The sequence below is a fragment of the Myodes glareolus genome, chromosome 11 (genome assembly GCF_982192425.1).
Source record: "Myodes glareolus chromosome 11, mMyoGla1.1, whole genome shotgun sequence".
Classification (NCBI taxonomy): domain Eukaryota; kingdom Metazoa; phylum Chordata; class Mammalia; order Rodentia; family Cricetidae; genus Myodes; species Myodes glareolus.
Window position 1 is genome coordinate 12,384,152 of NC_142036.1, and position 23,639 is coordinate 12,407,790.

The 23,639-nt window shown below is 39.2% G+C and overlaps 1 pseudogene across 1 annotated transcript; it reads left to right on the forward strand.

Annotated features, from left to right (window-relative positions):
* The first annotated feature begins 4,310 nt into the window (after positions 1 to 4,310).
* On the forward strand, positions 4,311 to 4,930 carry LOC148120408 (immunoglobulin heavy variable 3-74 pseudogene; annotated as a pseudogene). Its single transcript, XR_015739311.1, has 2 exons — positions 4,311 to 4,452; positions 4,551 to 4,930. The product of XR_015739311.1 is annotated as an immunoglobulin heavy variable 3-74 pseudogene (transcript).
* The last annotated feature ends 18,709 nt before the right edge of the window (positions 4,931 to 23,639 follow it).

Genomic DNA, 23,639 nt, shown 5'->3' on the forward strand with positions numbered 1-23,639 from the left:
AGTTTATTGATTTAATGTGGCCATATAATAATTTGTGCATTCAAATATCAGCACCCTGCAAAATTTTCATGTGAGTAAAACACCTAAGAAAATATGATACTGTAAGACATGAAAAATATTCATTGTTCCCTTGAAGCCTCTTACATGATTACCTCATATAATTATTTTAGTGAACCTGGAGCATTTTTATTTACAACAGTATGCTCACTTGATGTGTTCCCTGCATTGCTCAATGGCCACTGGTCTTTGTGACACTTGGACTGACATTGACTGTTTTTTTCTAATTGAAGCAGACTCTCCTAGTCACTGTGTTCTCCATTCTAGTGGATTGGTTTTCTCCAGGCTCTCACATTCATCCTCTGTCTTCAGGCGTACATAATCTCTCTTACACAATACCTTTTTGTATTTCACAGTATTGAAAATAAGCACAAAGCTTAAATAAATTTAACATATACGTGGGATATAAAAAACATCCATATTACTATTGTCCATCTGCAAGACAACCTCCAACTGCTCCATATGTCTGGGCAACAAAAATAACATCTCTGAATCTTTTTGCTGACACTATCTATGGGAAATCCTGAAATACCCACCTACTGTCAACAACCTGGGACACTCTGACATGAAACCCTAGGATTTGTCATAATGCACAGAAACACTTGTATTCAGAATGAATTGCAGGATGTGGACACTGGGTACTTTTGACGGCTTTTTTAGAGAAGACCATGCTGTAAATATTGGGTTGCAATTTGGTCAAGGTTAGGCAGTTTTTATGTTTTCCTGATTCTTAGACAGTTTAGAGACTTTCCTGTTTATTCACATGAGACAAAATTATCCAGAAAAATTGAAATGTAATGTTTGGATATTCACTGCTAAAATACATTCTGTTTATATTAAACATGTAAGAGATAAAATTTTGTGGTTATAGATTTTGTAACTGTTTCCCCTCACTTTTTTCATCAAGGAAGCTTCCGCATGTTTTAAGTTCAGATGATTTTAAGGATTCTTGATTTGTCATCTAAGATATATTTGAAACTGTTAATTTTTGCCATGTTTACTTTAATTTTATCATCTTCTTTTCTTGCATGTATATATAAAATAAAAACTTGTTCTTTAACACCTTCACAGTGACTGCAGCTGTAACTGGTGCTGTTTCAGAAAGTAATTGTGACTCCATGGTTATTAGGCAGCCCACGTCTGAGCCAATCAGTTCCAAGCCCGCCACTTCCACAAAATGTTGTTTGTAACTAAATCTCTAATGTTGCATTTACCAGTAAAGACACAAAAGCCAGAAGATGGACTGGCAACTCACTAGCTCGGATAGTTGAGGAATTGACATTTGCTCTTCATCATGGTCTCAAAATTGAGAGCATCCTACTACTTCATCAACTCAAAAATGATGGCCACAGTCAAAGTCACCTCCTACATCTTCCTGTGCATCGCTCTATCTGTGAAAATATAACTCAGATCTCAAATCCTGAGTCACCATCAGCAGGGACACCCCAAAGAGACAAGTTTTCTTAAAATGCAACACTCTGCAAACTGAGGACACAGACATGTATTACTGTGACTGACACACAGTGAGGGAAATCCAGTGTGATATGCAGAAAGCCCCTCTGCAGAGAAGGTTGGAAGCAGGAGTGGATGCAAAGGACTAACAGGAGTTCCAAGACCATTGGGGCTCAATTCAGAAGTATTGAAGTTATAGACTATGCTGCATGAACTCTTGCTTTAATTTTAAAATATGAGGTTTCTTCTTTCAGTCAAAAAATCCAGTTGAGGTCCCTCCCAACTCTTGAATCCCCTTTGATCTCTGAGTTCCACTTTAATTAAAGAACCCCTTATTATACCCTATTTGTAGATAGTGTGGGATTACTTCATTTTGTGCATTCCCCTGCACTTGCCATGTTCCCCTTCAAATTTACATTACTCAGATATTTCAAAAAAATTATTGAGGAATTGTGAGCATATAATAATCTCTTCATAAAAGTACATTGTGAAGAGTTTTCAGGTGAGTAAACACCCATGAAATCACTATACTATAAGATAATAAAGTATTTATTGCTTCTCTAAAGTTTCTGTCAATATCCCCTCATATGATTATATTTGCTAATTTGGGAAATTCACACTGACACTAGTTATCCTTTTTAGATAAGTTTCCATGCATTTTTCCATTAGAAAAATATTTATGGAATTTTTTAATGCTAGCAGACACTCTTGGTCTCTGTGCTTTCTGAACCCATGGATTGTTTTTCTCCAGGCTTCCTGGTCAAAATGCCTGTTTCCAAAGGATGGGAAATCTATGTTAGGTAACATAGTTGCCTCCCACTGTCTTTAAACTGAGGGGATACTCAAAAACTGCTGATGAACTGTGTTTTAACAGATATACAACTGTCTTGGTATGTTTAGTCAATACCGCTCCTACTCCTAACTCAAATTGCCCAGTGCCATGCTCTCTACCTGACAGAAGACCCATGTATGCCTAAGAGAATTCTGTATTGACCTTGAAAATCCTTACTGCTCTCTGGGAACCTCAACAAGCACCATCAACCACCTCAGGTCTGTTGCTTCTTTCACAGACCCCATATGTCAGCATTTGAGCTTTTGCCACACTAACTTTATTATCAAGGTACTTCAATGTAGTTTGAAATAAAGTGTGGATAAACATTCATCACCATTTCTTTTTCTAAATGTTGCCTTGCCAGCCCATTTCTTCCATATTTAGTAGTATCTTCCTTAAGAATTTTCTTTGGGGATTTATTTTTTAAACAACTCAGCCATTCAATAGTTACTATTTTATCTCCATTTTGAGAAATTGTACACCCTAAATATGTACAATGAAATATAATCACATTTATACTCTATTTTTCCTTCTGCTCCCCTCCATATAATCCCCAACATATGCCTTTCGCAACTTATTGACATCTTTAAATCTAGTTAATGCTGCCCATGTGTGCATGGATGTATAGGCAGGCACTGCTGTATAAGAAACCTACCAAAGATCACATTATAAAAAGAAAGTGTCTCAGTTTTCAGGAAAGGATTTATATCCAACAGATCATCAGTAAGAGGGAAGGCCTTGAAATAATGAACACAATGGTTTTGAGTGACTTGGTCTCAGTTATGCTTACACAGAAAACAACTGCCATTATGAATTCCTGAAAGTGAGAGCCATGTCAAATCCAGAATCCAGCAGTAAACAGCACTCTTTTTTATGCTCAGCCTCTTAAGTGTTCTTTCCACCTCCTCTCCTCCGTGTTCTCTGAGTCTTCAAAGAATGTATTTGCAACTGGAAACAGCTATGTCATAAAATATAACTAATATTGAGAAGGGTAAAGACTGCCTGTTGCTGTGATATTCAGAACCTACATTCTTTGTGTCAGGTGTTCCAGCATCTGTTTTGTAGACCTGGTTAGGAGAATGGGAACTCTAGGAAGGGAAGACATCTTAAGTGAGGGGCAAGGAGAATGAAGCACAAGGTAATGTTGGTGCTGTTAAAGCAAACGCTGGCATTGACGATGGAAAGTAGATGAGTAGGAGGGAAATCAGGCAACTGCTTAGATAACAATAAGTATTTCCTAAAACTTAATCAAAATTCTGGTTTTGAAAATTATATTTTTAGGTAAATGAAAACTATTCTAACACAAAACAAAGACAGTCATGAGTTGCCTGGAGTAATGATGACAGAAGATAACAGTGGAGTGGGGAGTTTAAAGGAATCAAAGAGAGAATGGAAAAAGTGCATTTGATGCTACTGGACATAGGTCTCCTTAGCAAGTCAAAGCAGTGGAGAGAAAGAGTGACAAGGGATATCTCACTTCTATTCTCCTATAATATGGGGACAGAGTGGTCTCAAAAATAAGTAAAATTTAGAAAATTCCCAAATGTTCTTGCAACAGAGACTGAGTTATTCTAACAGCATCTGAATGTTGTGACCTTGTCAAAGAGCCACATCAGGGAGAATCCATTTACAGCAAAGAACGTAGGAAAAACTGAGTTCCTGTGTAGAAACATTTGTGTTTGTTTAATTTATATGTATTTAATTTCATATATGTACTAAGGAGACCTGATAACAAATATCCACATGTTCTGTGCACACGCACATAAAGGAACTAACTAGAGTACTGTGAATTCTTCATAAGAAAATTTTTAATCCAAAACTACAATTTTATTTCAATTTCTATAACTGTCATCATTCATTTTGATGCCTTATATCTGTTATGAGCACTGCCTTCCCTCAAGGCTCCAACTCTACAGCAACTAGAGCAGGAAGACATGCAAATGAGGATTCTCTGTGCCAATGAAAACCAGCACTGCCCTGACTCTGCAGCTGGGACAGAGGAGCCCAGAGCTGAGTTCCCTGGTCCTCCCATTCACTGATCACCACTTGTCAGAGAACATTCACCATGAACTTGGGGCTCAGTTGGCTTTTCCTTGCCATTGTTTTAAAAGGTAATTTATGGAGACCATATGCTGTGTGCATTTGTGTACATTAGAAGAAGAAAGTTGAATTCTGTGAGAGTTGTCTAATGAGGAATCTCTGTTTGCAGGTGTCCAGTGTGAGGTTCAGCTTGTGGAGTCAGGAGGAGGATTGGTGCAACCTGGAAAGTCCCTGAAACTCTCCTGTGTGGCCTCTGGATTCACCTTTAGTAACTACTGGATGTACTGGGTCCGCCAGGCTCCAGGGAAGGGCCTGGAGTGGGTCGCATCTATTTATGATAGTAATGGCATCCGCTATGCCGACGCTGTGAAGGGCCGATTCACCATCTCCAGAGACAATGCCAAGAACACCCTATACCTGGAAATGGGCAGTTTGAAGTCAGAGGACACAGCCATGTATTACTGTGCAAGAGACACAGTGAGTGAAAGCTACTGTGAGCTCAGACACAAACCTCCATGCAAGGTGCTCAGTACCAGCAGGGGGCGCTGAGAGCACACAGAGCTCTGTGCCCCAGAGGAACCTGTTCAGAGAGACATAAAGGGATGGACTCCTCTGTGTCTGGGCTGCATCTCCATATCACATTCTAAGATTCTCTCTGCAGTAATCCTTGAAGTGTTCACAGTTTAATTCAAATATCTATTCTCCATTGTGACATGCTTTTCTGTTCATTTATTGTACTGTTTTTGCCCTCTGCCTCTTTTACTCTCTCGTTCTTTTGCTCTTCCTCCCTTTCTGCCTTCTTCCTTTCTCCCTCCCACCCTCCCTCTGTCCCTCTCTCCCTCCCTCTTTCCTCCCTCTCTCCCTTCCTCCCTCCCTTCTTTCCTTCCTCCCTCCCTCCCTCCCCCGATCTCTGCACATGATGACATATGATGTATTCCTCTACTAATCTGCAGTATATATTCTAGAACTGGGCCTGAAATTTGTCAACTGACTTGACTGGTTGCCCAATGAGTCCCAGTGATAATGTCATCTACACATCCCTTAAATAGGACAACTTCTTGGCTGGCAAACCCATTCATTTTGTAGTCATGGAGATCAAAACTCAGAGTTAGTTTCTATTCAGTTGTTCTTCTGTGGCAACAAATTGAACTACAGAAGTATTTTCATGGTTCTGCTACCTTGTAAATTCAGAATGCACTCTGACCAGAAGAAAATAATCAAGCAGTGTAGAAGTGATTATGGTTAGGGAAGTGTAACACATTCTAAGGAAAGAAAATAACCTGAAAAGTGTTAACTCTAGTCTCAGGGTAGCTCAAAAACATCCATGAGTACAGAGAATCCTGTGCCATCTGTTTGTCTCCATGAAAACTACACTACCCACACAGAAGTGTATTTATACAATTAAAAATAAAGTATTTCTTTATTCATCCAGTTCTGGGAGTTATACCAATGGCTTAGTTATTGTGTTGTATGTATGAAACCTTGATTCAAATCATAATATTTCAAAAGTATAGCCTAATTTTTGACTAATAAATATTGAGCTTGAAGCATTAATCCTTCTTGTTAAAGGTTAGAACACCATTTATCTCATTCAAGATATCAGTCTCATTTTTCTTCTCATAGAAACTCATTTCTCTCACTTGTCTGAGAAATGGGTCCACAAGGTAAAAGAAGCTTGGGGAATACAGTTGTGACAGGTGATGTCCTCATGGGCAAACAACTTCCTGCCCTCCATCCTCTGATTGCACTCCTTCACCTTGACAAATTAATGTAGGGTGAAGACCTTGCATAGGCCAACATCTCTAATCATCAGAGTCAAGGATATTAAAGCCTAAAGGATAGGTTCCCTGTAACCAATGGTGCAAGTGCCATTTGCTAAAGGAAAGTATTGAACTGTGTGTGGGGCATATAGAGGAAGGGATTCAAGTGCTATATTGATGTGAACATCGCTTTATAGTGACATTGACAAATACTATGGTAGTTCTTCAGAGATTTACACATGTAAGACCGTGTTAGCCAGGAAGTTCACTTCTGGTGAGCAGAAGAAAGAAGCAAACAGGAAGGAAGAGGAGCAGAGGAGGAGGGAAGAGAGAAGAGACATGCGAGTGGGAGAAAACAGAACAGTCAAAGTAGTGAGAGGAAAAAGAGAGAGAGTAGTCTGATGAATGGATATAATCACAGAACATTATAAACAATCATGATATTGACATTTTAAGTAGGAGGAATGACAGATAGAAACAGAACATTTTCAAGCAACACAAGTTGTTAATCCACATCTGTCTGTCTTTTCTTGTATGTCTATACTTGTGTAGGCTAATCTGTGCCTTGTTTCTGTGTTTCTTTCTGAGTGCTTATGTGTTTACACAGGAGATGCTTATTTTCTCATAGTATTACATTACACAAGTTACCACAGCACCTTTGGACAACTGAGCCCAGGTCATGTATCCTGTGGGACTGGGAGTGAGGGTTTTCTTTAGGTTCTGGGCCTTCTTCCCCTGAACAAGTCTCTCCAGACTTAGCAGTTCCAATTCCTGCCTCAGATTCCCAGTTCCTTTCTGAATGCCAGAGACTGAAACACAGCTCAGTAGATTCTGCATTTCTCATTTCAGTGTGGGGCAGACACTACAATGGTCATGTCCACACTCTGTCTTATTTTCCATCTTCACAGATGTGGTTCAGACTCTTTTCTTCCTTCTCCTCCTCCTTCTCCTCCTCTCCCTCCTCTCCTTTCTCCCCTTCCTTGTCCTCTCTCTCTCTCTCTCTCTCTCTCTCTCTCTCTCTCTCTCTCTCTCTCTCTCTCCTTCTCTTCTGGTTTGTTATGGTTTTATTTGACCTCCATATTCCTGCCTTATTGATATTGATGCTCAGAACATTGTTCCTTTACATTTTATTTTTCTATTGTATGATGACCTTTGTCTTAAGTGATGTGCAATGAGAAGAGGACATTGGGGGTATCTGGTGTTTATTTTAGAATTGCAGTAGTGAATGCTGTCATCTAAATGTATTTGCTGTAGATAAAATTTATTATTCTTTAAAAATCATTTTTTTTAAAAAGCTAGGCATACACCTTTGTTTTTAAGGTATTTGTCTAACGTGCAAAGTATTAAGGTCAAGAGCGAAGTCCAAGTAAAAAAAAATATCAGAATTGTAGACAGAAAGATATAATTTCCCACATTAATAGAGATGATCTCATGACTGCAGAGGGATTGGCAGTCACTAGAGTAGAAAGGGCTGATGGAACAAGGTGGAGAGGGAACAAGTTCACAGTGCATTACAAGAGTTCAGTTCTAGTTTCACACAATAGCGGTTTAGTCACTTGACACACTTTAGCTCTTCACATTGTTCCATGACATGGCATCCATGGGATAGTTCTAAATATCTACAAACTATGAGTTCAATCCAGGAAATAGGAAATGTTTAAATGAATGAAAATGCTCATTGCTGATACAGTCTCTGCATATGTGTATGTTTGTATATGACTATGGAAGCCATATGTTGATTAGAAGAATCTTCCTCAATTGCCCATTAAATTATTATTTGAGATAATTTCTCACACTGAAATTGGAGCTCACATGTTGAGATAGAATGGTTAGATATATGTCCCAAAGAGCCTCCTGTCACAATCTATTGACTGATGGGAATATAAGGAAAAACCCTCATACCCAGGTTCCTAGTTATGTACTGAGATTCAAACTGAGATACTCATATTAGGAGTCAGGCACCTTACTCCCTAGCCATCTCCTTACAACTGGATATTATCACTATACATTCTATACATTAGTAAGAATATTGTAATCTGGAAAAGAAATAAATGTATAATGACTTTTAAAAATAAATATTTTGGTAATTATGGATTTTTGAAACATGTATTGCCTGGACGAAAATGAAAACCATGGGGTAATTCTCTTCAATGTCCCAAAATTCTTCCAGTTGTGCAACTGGGCAATGTGGGACAGAAGAACGACCTGGGAAGGAATGAAGGAGGGAAATAGCAATTAGAATATATTGTGTGTAAATATTTTCAAAAAATAAATAATTTTGTAAGACTCTTCATGTGAATGTCAGGCAGAGTGATGCATTCATTTAATCCAGTTATATGGGGGCAGTGGCTAGAAAATCTTTCATAGTTCAATAGCAACTTGGTCTACAACTTAGTCCAGGCCTAACAAAATGTGCCAAAGGAATGTAAGAAAGAAAGTCAGCCCTTCTACCAGTGAATATGTTTTATTAATGTACATTTTATGGGTGTCTGCATGTGTGTGTTTGTGCGTGTGTGTGTGTGTGTGTTTGATAATGTGTTTGTGTGTTGTGTTGGGATATGTGACTGTATTTATAAGTGTGATTGTATATTTGACTGTGTTTGTCATGTCTGTCTTCTCATCAAAAGAATTTTAAATTATTCTAAACTATAATTTTTTATTTGATTAAAATCATGCCCAAAAGCATCATGGGAAGAGAACAGATAATATCATCATAGCTTTCACAGATCATTATAGAGAAAAATCAAATCATATAATAAGGCATGAGACAAAGTGGGAACTGAATCAAAAATCACACAAAATCAATGCTTACCAGCTTGCTCTCCATGGCTGTTTAGCATGCTTTCTTATACCACCCAGAAACCCCGGTCCAGGAATGGCACTTTCTAATCTGCCTAAGCCTTCCAAAACCAATTTTTAATCATGAAAATGCCCTACAGTCTTTCCTGATACCAATCTGACGGAGGCAGTTTTCCACCTCTTACATTCTTCCAGCCTCCATTTCCTCCGTGTTCTCTGAGACTTGGAGGAACATGACTAATTCTGAAGTCTTTGATGTATTGATTATGTTTATTAAATTTGTGCTCCAAACACCTTACCTCTCTTTGTAGCTGAATGCTCAAGCCATGTGCCATTACATATCACATCACCCATTCCCAGGTAGGCTTGTACTACCACTTACAGATAAAATATTTTTCATTCATAGCTGCACTGGCTGCTTTCCTATTCTGTGAAATATAGCTAACAGGAAGCAATTGCAGAAACAAAGAGTCTAGTTGACTGAAGGGGTTAGGGGCACAGTCTATTACGACAGAAAGGCATGGGATGCAGGATTTCTCCCACTGCACCTGAATCTTGCAGGTAGAGAATAAACCACAGAGAGAACTGGTATATAAGAATTCAAGATCCACACCCAGTAACACAGTTCCTTCTGAGTCACCACCTCTCAAGCTTTCCACCTCATTTTTAAAGAGCAAGATCAGACAGAGAACAAAGTTTAAACATATGACCCATTGGAAGCAAGTCCACTTTCAAGTGACTACACATACTTAAATATTGTTTTTATTCAATTGAAGTCTTGATATTATTTTCATTAGATGAGCAAAATGAATTGGAAATCATGGATTTTAAGCCATTCTTTATATATATATATATATATATATATATATATATATATATATATGTATGTATATATATATAAGAATGTCATGAGTTGAATACTTAAATGTCTTTAGAAATGGTCCTAAGACCTCTGTCCGTCATTATTTGGATAAGATGAGTTCTGGGGAGAGTCTCAGATTTGATGAGTGGAGGAAAACAGTGCTCAGAAAACACTCTGTGGATAAAGAAACTACTTTTAGTGATATAAAACATTATATTTAAAAAAATCTGTATTTGACTGTCAAGTACAGTGCCACATACCTTTAATCTGGGCACTAGGAAGACAGAGGCAAAAGTATGTTTTGAAGTTCAAGAGCAGCCTTGTCAACAGTGATTCCAGGCAAGACAGAGTGAACATGTTGAAAGAAATGAAGAAAACCACCCCTGGTGCTGTGAATGGGGAGGTTTCTGAGTCTGCCTTTGGTGCTGTGTGTCAGTTTGTGAGCATGCATGTGTGATGGGATGTGGGGCAGCATCTGTGTTTGTAACTATTTGTGTCTTTGTATGTGTGTGTGTGTTGGGACGTTACTTATCTGGGAGTGTGACTATGTGTATGCCTGTGATTGTGTGACAGTGAGTACATGCGTGTTGGGATTGTGACTGTATCTGTAAGTATGAATTTTGGTATGTGTGTTTGTGTGTGTATTCAGATATGAGAACTCATCTGTAAATGTGACTCTGTGTTCTATGTGTGTCTGTGAGTGTGTATGAGTGTGAGTTGGAATGTGGAACTCTATGTGTAAATATAACTGTGTAGCTGTGGTTAAAGTTGTGCAGTCTATTACCTCCCCCACATCCACCCTCTCCTCAGAAGCATTTTAGGCCTATGCTCCTCATATGTGAACTTCTGCGTCCCTCACACCATGTCCCAGGAACACCCAGTCCAGCCAAATCAAGGTCTCACAGTCAGACATCTGATGTTTCAAGTAGCTTCCCAAGGCAGTGCTCATCTCTTCTCTGAGTCACGGTAACTGTACCATGGTCTGTGAATATAAAATCCAACTGTGCTGTGTTTGTATTGTTTGTCTTCCAGAGCTTTAGTACAAGTTAGATTCCCCAGGTGCAAAAGGAAACTACGATTTAAGTGAAAGGGATTCATTAATATGTTACTCTAGATCAAAATAGTAAAGAAAATAATGAATAAAAGAAGGAAGTTTAAAAACAAACAGAGACCTCTGCAAATCCAAGAGGGGCCGCAGTTTGCAGTGGCCTCAGTAGGAGGAACAAATTAAATGTCATCACGCCAAATATAATATTTTAGATACCTTGGGGACAATACATATCTGCCCCCATGGCATTGTCCCATACATGCCAGTAAGAGCATGTAAGTCATGGCAGTATGCAAAGAGTGTGTGGAGACCTCGGGTAAGATTGTAGGGGAGTAGAGTGTCCAGGTGGGATTCTCACCTTGTGTTTCTTATGCAATTCACAGGGATGATGGGGCAAGAATCAGGTGTGGACCACATAGAACAACAATGTGATACAGTAACAGGCTCAGAAAGACAAGAACAAATCCTAGTTCTGAGAACAGGGAAGGAAGCAGGAAATGTGTTTGAGTCACACATGAGAAAGCAAGTTTGAAAACATGAGGTGCTATCTGACACTGGCCTTGGGTCTCAAAAATAAGTATCAACCTTACAACAGAAAAGAGCCTGAAAATGTATACACATTGGTTCAATAGTGCTATGAATGTTATGGGAATGACTAAATACTTCTCATTGGATTTTTAGGCCTACCTCCAGAAACTTGAAATTATATCTGGTTCTAAGAACCAGACCAAGAACCCATGACATGGTAGATCATAAGCCCTAGGAGATAATTTAGCACTATTATTCTGTTAAATGGACACTGTATTAAACAACCCCTTAAGAATTTAAAATTTATAACATATATCATTGCATTTCTTCAGCTAATTCAAAACTCTGATTTATGATGATGTTGATTAATACAGAGACCTAATTAGCACACATTTAGAGAATAGAACTGAAGCCCTCTGTCTAAATGGGACATTTCAACCATTCCTTCACTTTCCAAGATTTGGGCATCAATAATAAAAGAGAAGTAAAAAGAGCTTTACGAGGCAGAACTGAGGGATGATGTTAGTGAAACAGTGTTTTCCAGGCATGGCAAGGCAGTCACACTCATGAACCCACAGCACCTGGAACTACATGCACATGTCCACACTTGTGCATGGGATGTCTCACTCATGAACTCACAGCATCTGTAATTGCATGCATAAGATCATATGAGTCAACAACCTAGCATAGGATGTCTCATTCATGAACTCATAGCATATGTAATTGCATGCACAAGTTCACACCAGCCAACATCTCAGCATGATAGGTAAGGATGTCTTGAATCCTAATCTTTAGATGAAGTATTCAAATTATTTAACTGTTAGAATACAGAGAATCAATTTTCTTTGGGATTTCAGATTCTAACAGACTACCTACGTTTATTCCAATAATAAGGCCACATGCATAAACATTGAGGCAGAACTAAGTGGAGTCTGCAGATTTTTAAAAAGCACTTTAATTTCTGCAGAAAAGGTGCATCATGAGAGATGAGAAATATGGGGAAAGTAGGGTGTATTTGAATAAAATACATTATGTGAATAAAAAGATTAGAGGTTTCTTTTTAAGGATAGGGAAAAAGAGAGTCTGTGTGGAGGCAGCTCTACAGTGAGAAGGAAGGGTCAAACCCTGATGTGTTTCCCGTGACTCCCCAGTCGACATGCTTCATTATTCCAGACTCAGATAACAAGAATACAGGATCACTGATCCTCACCCTGGAATAAGCAAAATGAGTCAATATCTTACTTACTCCCTTATGAAGGCAGGGATGCTTCCCCACATCCTAATCCAAAATCCTGTTCCAAGTTAAATTCCTTCCTGATCTGTGGGACTTCACTGCTTTTTCTCACACAAGGCTGAGTTCCCTGAGGAGGAGGACGATCTAGATGTTCTCTCTCCAAGGTGTGTATCTCCATGCTACATATGTGCCAACGCAGAGGTTGTGACAGATGGTGCCTGATTCTTCCTGTCCCCAGGTATCCTGTCCCAGGTACAGGTAGCTGTGATGTGGGATAATGCTCTTGTACACTGAAAAGACTTGACCCTCATATTGGTTTAATAAAATGCATATTGGCAAATAGCTCAACAGGAAGGATAGGCAGGGCAATCAGTCTAGGTAATTTGGGAAGAGGAAAGGCAGCCAGTCAGTCACCAGTCAAATGAAGAAGAAATAAGATAAGAATGCCAAACTGAGAAAAGGTAGCAACTCATATGACTACATATAAACAAGAATTACAGGAGATCTTACACCATAAGTGTTAATTAATTATAAGTCTGAACAATAGGCCGAACAGTTTATAATTAATATAAGCCTCTGTGTGTTTATTTGGGACTGAATTTCTACAGAACTAGGTTGGACAGAAAGTTTTGTCAACAAAAGGCACCAAAAATGTTTAGCAAGAATTCCACATAAAGCCGGAGAAGGCATTAAGTAAAGGATTCTAGACAGATGAGATGAGAGTCACATGAGGCTTCTTGGTAACCATCTTTACTCCAGTAGACTATGCTTGCTAGAGGCAAGCAGAGGCGTGGCTCCTTTAAGAGAATTCCTGACTTAAAACATCTCGGCTCTTTTAAGAGGTTCTGCCACGAAACATTTAAATGATGCCTATGAGCAACTGATTTTGACTTTTTGGTGGTGGCATGGACCTAGAAACTCTGCAGATTTGTGGAAATACAGGTGACCCTGGCCAGTGCCCCTACCATGAAGGTAGACTCTCCACAAGATGAGAAATGTGGTGGAGAGAGCCACCAAAGTCACAGCTTTAATCCTGGCCTTATTGCTAAGCAGATTAAAGATTCATGTGTTTCAAAACAGACAGAGATATATAATAAAAACAAATACAAAAATTAAACCTCTAAATAGCTCCAGTGTGTTTAAAAATATATTGGCTTCAGAAAGAAAAAAAATTGATAAAGCCACTCCTTAAAAAAAGAAATAGGAACCCCATAGAAGCAAGTACAAGGGAGCACCCCCTGAGGGAGCAGGCCAAAGCCAGAGACCTCTGGGAATCCAGGTGTGAGTCAGGGATCTCAGAGTAAGCAGGAATGAGCCAGAGAACTTTGTGGAATGAGGTTCAAAAAGGAATGTGGGACCTCTGCAGGAGCAGGCCCAGGTCAGGGACATCTACAGAAATAAGCCTGAGCCAGTGACCTCCACCACAACAGCCCTGAGCCAGCAATCACCACCACCAGAGCAGACCTGAGGTCACATCCTCCACAGGAGCAGGAACAGCTAGAAGGGAGCCACTACTGAGGGAGCAGGCACAAACCAGAGACCTCTGTAGGAGCAGGCATGAATCAGCAACCTCTGAGGTATCAAGCCTGAGCCAGCCATCACTACAATTGCAGGCCCAAGCCAGTGACCACCGCTGGGGAAGACCTGAACCAGCAATCTCAACTGGAGCAGGCCTGAGGCCTCAGTCCTCACAAAGGAACAACTGCTGAGAGAGCAATCACAAGCTGGAGACCTTTGAAGGACTGGACACAAGTCAGCCAATTGCAAGGGAGCAGGCACAAGCCAGGGGCATCTGCTTCAACTTGCCTGAGCCAGAGACCTCCATGGGAGCAAGCCTGAACCTGTTACCCCAGCCAGGGCAGGCCCAGTGCAGTGACCACCAGAGGATCAGGCTTGAGCCAGTGACTTCCGCTTAAGTAGGTCTGAGGCAATAACTTCCACAGGAGCAGTTACAAGGAAGCCACCACTGAGGGAACAGGCCCATGTCAGAGAAATTTGCAATACCCAAGAGGAATCCAGGACCTCTGAGGTAGCATGCCTGAACCAGCAACCTCTGTCCTGGAAGCACCAAACCAACAACTTCCACCAGGTAGGCCTCAGATAGTGAGATCTGCAGGAGGAGGCCCATGCCAGTGACCTCAGTATAAGCAGCACCAAGCAGGCAACCTTCATGGGAGCAGGCATGAAAGACCCCTGGAATTGCAGAGTGACCTCAGGGAGTTCAGAGCAAACTCCAGGAATACTGAGTGACCACCCAGGTGACTGCAACTGAGACCCTGACTGCACTACAAGGAACAGCTATCTGATCCTTGGATCCAATGGCACCTGGAAGATTGATCACCAGAGACAAGACAGCTTCAACTTCATCAATTAGAGGAAAAGATGGGTAGATAAGGTAAGAATACACTCATCACCATGAAGAAAAACAATAAAAACTAGTGGCCCTACAATAGCAGGACTTGAACAAACAAAAATAGATGAAGCAGAATAAAATGACCTATAAATAACTTTAAGAGAATGTTTGAGGCCCTTAAAGAGGCAATGACAAATTCTGTCAATGAAATGGAGGAAAAGATAAACAAAAAAATTGGAAAAAATCAAAAAATCCCTTAAAGAAAACTAAGAAAAAGAAACCAAGGAAGTGAAAGAAATGAATAAAGACTTGAAACTTGAAATAAGGATAATAAATAAAACACAGCCTGAGGCAAATATAGCAGCATAAGATAAAAGGAAATGATAAGGACCACAAATGTAAGCATAAACATCAGGGTACAAGAGATGGAAGAGAATATCTCAAGCAATGAAGAAACAATAGAGGAAAGAGACTCATTGGTCAAAGAAAACATTATTTCTAACAAAAGCTTAACAAAAGATCTAGAAAATATGGGACACCTTGAAAAGACCAAACCTAAGAATAATAGGTGTAAATGAAGAAGAAATTCAGCTCAAAGGCACAGAAAATGTATTCAACAAAATCATAGAAGAAAAAGTCCCAACCTAAACAAAGATATGCGTATGAAGATACAAGAAGCATACAGAACACCAAATAGACTGGATCAAAAAAAGTTCCCTTGCCAGAAAATAATCAAAACACTAAACATTCTTAATAAAGAAGGAATATTATGATCTGCAAAGAAAAATGTCAAGTAACATATGAAACCAGACATATCAGAATTGTACCTGAATTATCAATGGAAACAATGAAAGCCAGAAGGTTCTTGTCAAACATTATGCAGACATTAAGAGACCATGGTTGCCATCCCAGACCACTATGCCCAGCAAAGCTTTCAATCACCATAGATGGACAAAACAAGATATTCCACAACTGATCCAGATTTAACCGAAACCTATCAATAAACCCAGACCTACACAGAGTATTATAAGGACAACTCCAACCAAAGGCTACACACACAATAACACAGACAATATATGATCTCACAGCAGCAACCCCAAAAGGAAACATAAACAAAATAACATCACCAACAATTACAACTAAAATGCCAGGAGCTAGCAATCACTGGTAATTAATATCGCTTAATATAAATGTAATGAAGACACCTATAAAAACAAACATGCTAACAGATTGAATATGAAAACATCCTTCTGCTGCATATTAGAATGGACCTAAGAAACAAGCTGGTGTAACTAACCTAATATCTAAGAAAATATATTCAAACTAAAATCAATCAAAAAAGACAAAGACGAATATTTCATATTATTCACAAGAAAATGCAGTCAAGAGGAATACTCAACACTGAACATCTATGCCATAAATACAAGGATACCCTCATATGTAAAAGAAAGATCACTAATGCTTAAATTACTCATTAAACCCCACACACTTTTAGTGGGAGACTTCAACACCCAATTCTGACCATTGAAAAGGTATTCCAGACTAAAACTTAACAGAGAAATAAGGTAACTAATAGATGTTATGAATCAAATGGACTTAACCAACATAGAACATTCCATCCACACATAAAAGAATATACCTTCTTATCAGTACCTCAAGAAACCTTCTCAAAAATTGCCCACATGCTAGGTAACAATGCAAAACTCAACAAATGCAGAAATTGGAATAACCCCACATATCTTACCAGATCACCAGGACTTAACATTAAAATTCAACAGCAACACTACCTGCAGAATGCTCACAAACATATGGAAATTAAACAGTGCTCACCTGAATCATTAACAGGGCAAGAAGATATAAAGGAAGAAATTAAAGATATCCTAAAATTAAATGAAAATGCTCACACAACAAACCAGAATTATGAGACATAATAAAAAGACCGTTTAGAATAAAGATCAAAGTTCTAAACACCTACATTAAGAAACTGGAACATCCAACACTAGTGAGATAACAGAACACCTTAAGACTCTAGAAGAAAAAAAAGAGGCAAACACATCCTTCAGGAGTAGACAACAGGAAATAAACAAATTGAGAGCTGAAATCAACAACATAGAAACAAAGAAAACAATACTAAGAATCATTGAATCAAAGAGGTGGTTCTTTGAGAAAACCAACCAAATTGGCAAACTTTATCCAAACTGAACAAAAGGCAGAGAGAGAATATCTAAATTAACAAAATCAGAAATGAAAAGGAGACATTAAAACAGACATGGAGAAAATCCAGAGAATTTTCATGTCATACTTCAAAAACCTGTACTCTATGAAGTTGGAAAACTTAAAGAAAGTGGACAACTTCCTAGATAAATATGACTTACCAAAATTAAATCAACACCAGATAAGCAAATTAAATAGACCTATAACAACTAAAGAAATAGAAACCATCACCAAAAGTATCCCAACCAAAAAAAGCCCAGTACCAGATGGTTTCAGTGTAGAATTCTACAAGATTTTCAAAGAAGAACTAATATCAATACTACTCAAATTGTTCCACATAATAGAATCAGAAAGAACATTGCCAAACTCTTTCTACAATTACCCTGATACCTAGAAGCTACAAAGGCATTAATAAGAAAGAAAGACACAATCCAATACTGCTCATGAAAAATGTTGCAATAGTACTCAATAAAATAGTGGAAAATTTGATTCTTAGCTTCTCTAAACTCTAGGCTCAATATTCTTTGCTTTACAACTAGTATGCACTTTTGAGTGAGTACATACCATGGTAATCTTTCTGGTTCTGGGTAGCCTCAATCAGGATATTTTTTTTCTCGTTCTATCCATTTGCATGCAAATTTCAAGGTGTCATTGTTTTTTATCACTGAGTAGTATTATATTGTGTAAATATGACACATTTTCTTTATCTATTCTTCAGTTGAGGGGGATCTAGATTGTTTCCAAGTCATGGCTATAACAAATAATGCTGCTATGAAGGTAATTGAAGAAATGGCCTTGTAGTATAATTGAGCATCTTTTGGGCATATGCCCAAGACTGTTATTGATTGGTCCTGAGGTAGGTTGCTTCCCAATTTTCCGAGAATCCACCATAGTGATTTCCAGAGTGATTGTACAAGTTTGCATTCACACCAGCAATGGATGAGTGTTCCTCTTATTCCACATCCTCTCCAGAATAAACTATCATTGACTATTTTTAGCTTAGCAATTCTAACTGTTGTAAAATGTTACCTCAGGACTGTTTTGATTTGCATTTCTCTAAAGGCTAAAATATTGAACATTTTTTAAGTGTATTTAAGTTCTCTGAGATTCTTCTTTTGAGAATTAATCTGTTTACTACTGTATACCTTTTTAATTGGGTTATTTGGAATTTTGATGTCTAATTTTTTAAGTTCTTTTTTACCCAAATATTCTATTCTATTTTATTTATTTATTTATTTATTTATTTATTTATTTATTTATTAAAAATTTCCAACTCCTCCCTACCTCTCTCTTCCCTCCTCCTCCCCACGTACCCCTCCCTCTCTAGTCCTGAGAGAAGTCAGGGTTCCCTGCCCCGTGGGAAGTCTAAGGTCCTCCCCCTCCATCCAGGTCTATAAAGGTGAGGATCCAAACAAACCAGGCTCCCACAAAGTAAGTTCATGCAGTAGAATCAACACCCAATGCCATTGTCCTTGGCTTCTCAGTCACCCTTCACTGCCAGGCATATTCAGAGTGTCCATTCTGATCACATGCTCCATCAGTCTTAGTCCAGCTTGCCTTAGTGAGCTCCCATTAGATCAGTCCCACCATCTCAGTGTGTAAACGCACCCCTCGTGATCCTGATTTCTTTGCTAATGTTCTCCCTTTTTCTGCTCCTCATTTGGACCTTGGGAGCTAAGTCCAGTGCTCCAATGTGGGTCTCTGTCTCTATCTCCATCCATCGTCAGATGAAGGTTCTATGGTGATATGCAAGATATTCATCAGTGTGGCTATGGGACAAGGCCAGTTCAGGCACCCTCTCCTCTGATGCCCAAGGAACAAATTGAAGACCTCTCCTTGGACATGGGAAACCCTCGAGAGTACCTCCTCCATCTCACGCATCCCATTCCCCCAAGCTCTCTCCATCCTACCCTTCTCCCTTCTCTCTACCCATCTCGCCTTGCATCCACGACCCCATACCTCTGTGCACCCAAGATTTGCCGGCCAATCTTATCAACTTACAATATCCAAGAGGATAACTATATGATTTTCGTTGGGTTCATCTTCTTATTAATCTTCTTTAGGATCACTAATTATAGGCTCAATGTCCTTTAATCATGGCTAGAATCCCCTTACAAGTGAGTACATACCATATCCCTCTTTTTGGGTCTGGGTTACCTCACCCAGTAAGGCGTTTTGTATTTCCCTCCATTTGCATGCAAAATTCAAGATGGCATTTTTTTTTAAAGTAATTTTATTAAATTATAAAAGTTTCCATTTCTGCCCCTCCTCCAACCACTCTCTCACTACCCCCACTCCTTCTCCTTCTCCCTCTCCATCCCTAAGAGCAGACAGGGTTTCCTGCCCTGTGGGCAGTTCAAGTTCCTCCCCCTTCCCTCCAGGTCCAGGAAGGTGAGTGTCCAGACAGACTGGATCCGCAAAATCCAGTATATGCAGATGAAACAAGTCCCAGTGCCATTGTCAATGACTTTTCAGAAAGACTCTGGACCAGCCACATTCAGAGAATCTGGTTGGATTGCATCCTCATTCAGTCCCAGTCCAACTGGCCTTGGTAAACTCTCATTAGATCTGTCCCCTTGTATCAGTGGGTGATCACATCCCTCGCTGTCTTATTTCCTTTTTCATTTTCTTTGTCCTTCTGCTCCTCATTTGGGCCTTGTGGGGCTCAGTCCGGTACTCCAATGTGGGTCTCCGTCTGTATCGCCATCCATCATCGTATGAAGATTCTCTCTGATCTTGCCTTCTTTGCTCACGTTCTCTTTCCTTCTACTTCAAGTTTGGACCTAGGGAGTTAAGTCCAGTGTTCCGATGGAGGTCTCTGTCTCTATCACCATCCATCGCCAGATGAAGATTCTATGGTAATAAGCAAAATATTCATCAGTAAGGTTATGGATCAAGGCCATTTCAGGCACCCTATCCTCTGTTCAGAGAACAATCTGGAGATCTCTCCTTGGACCTGGGATCCCATTTATAATCAAGTATCCTGTAAACCCTAAAATGACTCCCTTAGTTGAAATACATTCTTCCCTGATCCCATATCCATCCTTCCTCCCTCCCCCCATCCCAGTCCAACGAGCTTTCCCCATTCCTCCCCTACTCCTTTCTCTCAAACCCTCTCCCCTTCCAACAACCCTCCCAACCCGCCATGCACCCGAGGTTAACTGGGACTCTTATCTATTTCCAATCTCCAGGGAGATAGCTACATGATTTTCATCAGGTTCACCTTCTTCTTTAGCATCTCTAGGATCATGAATAATAGGCTCAAAGACCTTTAACTATGGCTAGAATCCACTTATGAGTGAATACATGCCATATTCCTCTTTTTGGGTCTGGCTTACCTCACTCAGTAAAGCGTTTTCTATTTCCATCCATTTGCAAGCAAAAATCAAGATGTCATTGTTTTTTTCCGCTGAGTAAAACTCTAATGTGTATATGTTCCACACCTTTTTTAACCATTCTTCTATTGAGGGGCACCTAGGTTGTTTCCAGGTTCTGGCTATTACAAATAGTGCTGCTATGAACATAGTTGAACAAATGCTTTTGTAGTATGTTAGGGCATCTCTTGGGTATATTCCCAAGAGTGGAATTGCTGGGTCCTGAGGGAGGTTGACTCCCAGTTTCCTGAGAAACCGTCACACTGATTTCCACAGTGGCTGCACAAGTTTGCATTCCCAACAACAATGGATGAGTGTTCCCCTCACTCCACATCCTCTCCAGCATAGGCTATCATTGGTGTTTTTGAGTTTGGCTATTCTGACAGGTATAAGATGATATTTCAAAGTTGTTTTGATTTGCATTTCCCTGATCGCTAAGGAGGTTGAGCATGACCTTAAGTGCCTTTTAGCCATTCGAAGTTCATCTGTTGTGAATTCTCTGTTCAGATCAGTACCCCATTTTTTTAATTGGGTTAATTAGAGTTTTAGTGTCTAGTTTCTTGAGTTCTTTGTATATTTTGGAGATCAGAACTTTGTCTGATGAGGGGTTGTTGAAGTTCTTCTCCCAGTCGGAAGGTAGCCTTTTTGTCTTACTGACAGTGTCCTTTGCTTTGCAGAAGCTTCACAGTTTCAGTAGGTTCCATTTATTCATTGTTTTTCTTATTGTCTGCGCTCTTGGGGTTCTGCTTAGGAACTGGTCTCCTGTGCCTATATCTTGTAGACTACTTCCCACTTTCTCTTCTGTCAGGTTCAAAGTGGTCAGATTAGTGTTGATGTCTTTAATACATTTGGACCTGAGTTTTGTGCATGGTGATAGATATGGATCTATTTTCATTTTTCTACAGGTTGACATCCAGTTATGCCAGCACCATTTGTTAAAGATGTTTTCCTTCTTCCATTGTATACCTTTAGCTCCCTTGTCAAATATCAGGTGTTCGTACGTTTGTGGGTTAATACCCGGGTCTTCTATTTGATTCCATAGGTCGACTTCTCTGTTGTTATGCCAATACCAAGCTGTTTTCAATACTGTTGCTCTGTAATAGAGTTTGAAGTCAGGGATGGTAATGCCTCCATAAGTTCCTTTATTGTATAAGATTGTTTTGGCTATCCGGGGTTTTTTGTTTTTCCATATAAACTTGATTATTGTTCTCTCAAGGTCTGCGAAGAAGTTTGATGGGATTTTGATGGGAATTGCATTGAATCTATAGATTGCTTTTGGGAGAATTGCCATTTTTACTATGTTGATTCTCCCAATCCAAGAGCAGGGGAGGTCTTTCCATTTTCTGGTATCCTCCTCAATTTCTTTTTTCAAGGACTTAAAGTTCTTATCAACTAGGTCTTTCACTTCCTTGGTTAGAGTTACCCCAAGATATTTTATGCTATTTGTGGCTATCATGAAAGGTGATGTTTCTCTGATTTCCCTCTCTGCTTCTTTATCCTTTGTGTATAGGAGGGCAACTAATTTTTTGGAGTTGATCTTTTATCCTGCAACATTACTAAAGGTGTTTATCAACTGTAGGAGTTCTTTGGTAGAGTTTTTGGGGGCGCTTATGTATACTATCATATCGTCTGCAAATAATGAACGTTTAACTTCATCCTTTCCAATTCGAATCCCCTTGATCCCCTTATGTTGTCTTATTGCTATTGCTAGAACTTCAAGCACTATATTGAAGAGTTATGGTGAGAGTGGATAGCCTTGTCGTGTTTCTGATTTTCGTGGAAAGGCTTTGAGTTTCTCTCCATTCAATTTGATGTTAGCTGATGGCTTGCTGTATATTGCTTTTATTATATTTAGGTATGATCCTTGTATCCCCAGTCTCTCCAACACCTTTATCATAAATGGGTGTTGAATTTTGTCAAATGCTTTTTCAGCATCTAGTGAGATGATCATATGGTTTTTTTTCTTTCAGTTTATTTATATGATGGATTACATTGATAGATTTGCATATGTTGAACCAGCCCTGCATCTCTGGGATGAAGCCCACTTGATCATAATGGATAATTTTTCTAATGTACTCTTGGATTCGGTTTGCCAGTCTTTTATTGAGTATTTTAGTGTCAATGTTCATGAGTGAGATTGGTCTGTAATTCTCTTTCTTGGTTGTGTCTTTGTGTGGTTTTGGTATCAGGGTAACTGTAGCTTCATAAAAAGAGTTTGGCAATGATTCTTCTGTTTCTATATTGTGAAATACATTAAGGAGTATAGGTATTAGCTCTTCCTGGAAGTTCTGGTAGAATTCTGCATTGAAACCATCTGTCCCTGGGCTTTTTTTTGTTTGGGAGGTTTCTGATAACAGCTTCTAATTCTTCGCGACTAACAGGTCTATTTAGATTGTTCACCTGGTCTTGATTTATCTTTGGTAAATGGTATTTATCTAAAAACCAATCCATTTCTTGTACATTTTCCAACTTTGTGGCATATAAACTCTCGTAGTAAGATCTAATGATTCTCTGAATTTCCACTGTGTCTGTTGTTTTGTCCCCCTTTTCATTTCAGGTCTTATTAATTTGAGTGTTCTCTCTCTGCCGTTTGATGAGTTTGGCTAGGGGTTTGTCAATCTTCTTGATTTTCTCCAAGAACCAACTTTTTGTTTCGTTGATTTTTTAAATTGTTTTCTGTGTTTCTATTTTGTTGATTTCAGCCCTCAGTTTGATTATTTCCAATCTTCTACTCCTCCTGGGAGACTCTGCTTCTTTTTTTTCCAGAGCTTTGAGGTGTGCTGTTCAGTCTCCAATATGAGCTTTCTCCGTGTTCTTTAATTGGGCACTTAGTGCTATGAACTTTCCTCTTAGCTCTGCTTTCATTGTGTCCCATAGGTTGGAGTATGTTGTGTCTTTATTTTCATTAAATTCAAGGAAGACGTTAATTTCTTTCTTTATTTCTTCCTTGACCCAAGGATGATTCAGTAGTTGACTGCTCAACTTCCATGCGTTTCTAGGCTTTCTGGTGTTCAAATTGTTATTGAATTCTAACTTAATTCCATGGTGATCCGATAAAATACAGGTGGTTTTAATATTTTTTTGTA